Genomic DNA, 3270 nt, shown 5'->3' on the forward strand with positions numbered 1-3270 from the left:
GCTTTAGAACCTTGATTTTCCAGGATTCTGGATCACACCAATGGCCTCCATGGACAAGGAAAGCTCTCTGTCACGTTCTACACATGGAGGGCTATGAGAACAGTGCCCTGGGTGGGGACAGAGCTAGTGTGCGTGTCCCCTTTCCCTTGTAGAGCCTACACCTGGAATCCTCCAGGCATTTTGGGCTGCAACTTCCATATAACACCCAATGGCCATGCTGGCTGGGGAATGGAAGTTGTAGTCCATCAAACCTGTACGGCTTCTGGTTGAGAAAAGCTGCTCTATGTACCACAATACTTGACAGAAGGCACCTCACCCAACGTGAACCTACCCATATACTATGATCAACATCAGAAGCCTTCCTCCAAGCGCCTCCTCTGAGGGAGGTTTGGAAGGTGGAAACAAGGAAGAGGGCCTCCTCAGTGGTGGCCCCCGATTATGAAACAAACTCCCCACTGAGGTCCACCTGGTGTCAACACTTATTTTTTTGGCACCAGATTAAGGCTGTCCTCTACTCCCAGGCACAAGATGGGACATTTATGTCAATTTTATATATATATATCAACTGCAGTATCTTATTGTAACTACTTTAGCTGTTTAAACTGTTTTAAATTTTTTATGTGAGAGATTTATATTATGTCTATATGATCTTGTATTGTGGTGTGGGTTTTTTTGTGAACCACACACAGGAAGGAAAGGAAAGGAACCTCTCGTGCAAGCACTGAGTCATTATTGACTCTTGGAGGGATGCCAGCTTTCACTGACGTTTTCTTGGCAGGCCTTATAGCGGGGTGGTTTGCCGTTGCCTTCCCCGGCCATTATTACCTTTCCCCCAGCTAACTGGGTACTCATTTTACCGACTTCGGGAGGATGGAAGGCTGAGTCGACCCGAGCCGGCTGCCTGAAACCAGCTTCCGCTGGGATCGAACTCAGGCCGTGGGGAGAGTTTCAGCTGCAGAAACTGCTGCTTTACCGCTCTGTGCCACACGAGGCTCAAACCACACACAGAGCTTCAGCTAATGGGCAGTATAGATATGAAATAAAATAATAATAACACATGTAAACACAGACTTTTAAGAAAACATGTGCTTTTCTTTCTTTCCCACCCCGAAAGATAAAGTCTCAGTGCACTCAGCATACCCAAACCCCAACAGAGACTGGCGCTCAAACTGCACTGGACACTACATGCCCGCACAACAGGTACAGAGAACTGGAGAATGTGCACACATAAGGCCAGTAAGGTACACACATTATCACTGTATAAAATCTAAAAAGTACATACAGGGGGTAGTGGGATCACGCCTACTAGCACCACACCCTCTTTATGCACATTCAGTGTCATGTACACACAGAGCTTATGCATGTACAAACTGTTAGGAAACCTGCCAAGAGCAGGGTTTCAAAACAATGTGCACAATAAGTACACATAGGCTTTCTGCATACATTATGCTGAACACATGTTGAAGAGGGGCAGAATTGACAGAAAGTGTCCTACTCCCACTTAAGCGAGCTTTCCCCAACCCGTTGGCCTCCAGATGCATTTTGGACCACAACTCCCATCATCCCCAAACACTGGTAGGCCAGGGCTGATGGGAGGTGTAGTCCAAAACAGGTTGTGGAAGGCTGATCTAAACCGATGTAATGTGCGTACACTCCTATAGTCTCTTCTGAAAATTGGGAAGCCATCCCATTCTCCCTCCAAATATCGCGCCCCTCAAATTCAGCAACCGCAGTGCTGAAAGGTTCGCATTTTAAATAAAGCTTATATATTCCACACATCATGGGTATCTTGAGGAAAAAGAAGACTGTAGTGAAGACTGTTAAATCTAGTTTGAAAAATGCTTCCTCATTACAAGCAGTCGGTTCGGCTTGCTCCCTTTCCACATGTGGGAGACCTAATGATCTATTTTCCGCTCTTTGAGCAAAATTCTAGCATACCCTTTATTCTAGCATACCTTTTCTCTCCTAAAGAAAGCAAGGGTGATAAAGAATCCTTGAAACCTTGAAGCCCCCAGTAAATTAAGCACACCTTCAGCTGTAAGTTGCATGTGTGTTGACATATAAGCCGCTATAGTAAAATTCAGATGCAGGCAAGTGGAATTACACACAGTGTTACACCACAGCGGCAAGTTGGGTTTTCCTTTTTGAAGTCACAGAACCAGTTGAACAGGCTAGACCAAGTGCACGTCAGCAAAAGAGATAGTGTCCTCCAGTGCCATTTCTTCCAGGTCGCCCACAAAATTCCAGAGAGCACCAAAGGCGAGGCACACAGGGAGACAGCAGACAGCAGCTTTTTTTCCTCTTTTTAAAAGAGGCACAGGAGACCCACCAATGAAACGAAATTGGAATATGAAGCAGGCTTGCTTTATCTCTCAGTGCTTTGGGCATGGTTAACTAACAGCACAATCCTATGCATGTTGATTCAGAAAGAAGCCCAACTGCAGCCTTCTCCAACCTGGTACCCTCCAGATTATTTGGGCTTCAGTTTCCACCAGCCCCAACTAGCACAGTCAATGGTCAGGACTGCTGAGAGTTGCAGTCCAAATCATCTGGAGGGCACCAGGTTAGGGAAGCCTGCCCTATTGTGTTCCATGGGGCTTACACCTAGGAAAATTGGCACAGCATTCCAAGTTCAGCTCCTTCTATTTAAGAACTTACACTGCAGATCAAGTTTTCAGTATCATACCAATACAACAATTGCATGAACGCTGGTACTGTTTCTTATGAGTCCAGGCTTATTTCACCTAAGTCTCCACATTCTGCTTTCAGAGCCAGGGCATCAAATTTGCCCTAAATAACCAAGAGCTTCTGCCCATGTGCAGAGTGCCTCTCCTTCCCCCAGCAAGGACAACCTGTCCCTGCCCATAAAAAGGTCTTGTTGATCAGATAATTAAGTTCAAGGCAGTCTTGTGCCCAGGATTATATATTTTTAAAAATGTAAGTGGGAACTAGCCGTCACTTTCCACACCACAAGGATGTATTTATTAGCGTTACCTCCGACCAGCTTTAAAATAAAAACTCAACACATAGCAAAAATTTATCTCTTTAGGCGTTTTCTATTAATAGCGGAGCAAACATCCTAACCAACTCAGTCCCTTTAAACCTGAGAGCCTGCTGCTATAAATCAAGAGCAGCGTTAGCAGAAAGTCATCAAAGCAGAGAGCTAAAATAAGGCCATTGAAAATGAAATCTTGTGCCTACTCAGAAGTATGTCCCATTGAGTCAATGAAACTTACTGCCAGGTAAGTAGGTCTAGGATTGCAGTCGGAA

Source organism: Elgaria multicarinata, chromosome 6 (genome assembly GCF_023053635.1).
Source record: "Elgaria multicarinata webbii isolate HBS135686 ecotype San Diego chromosome 6, rElgMul1.1.pri, whole genome shotgun sequence".
In the NCBI taxonomy this organism is placed as follows: Eukaryota; Metazoa; Chordata; class Lepidosauria; order Squamata; family Anguidae; genus Elgaria; species Elgaria multicarinata.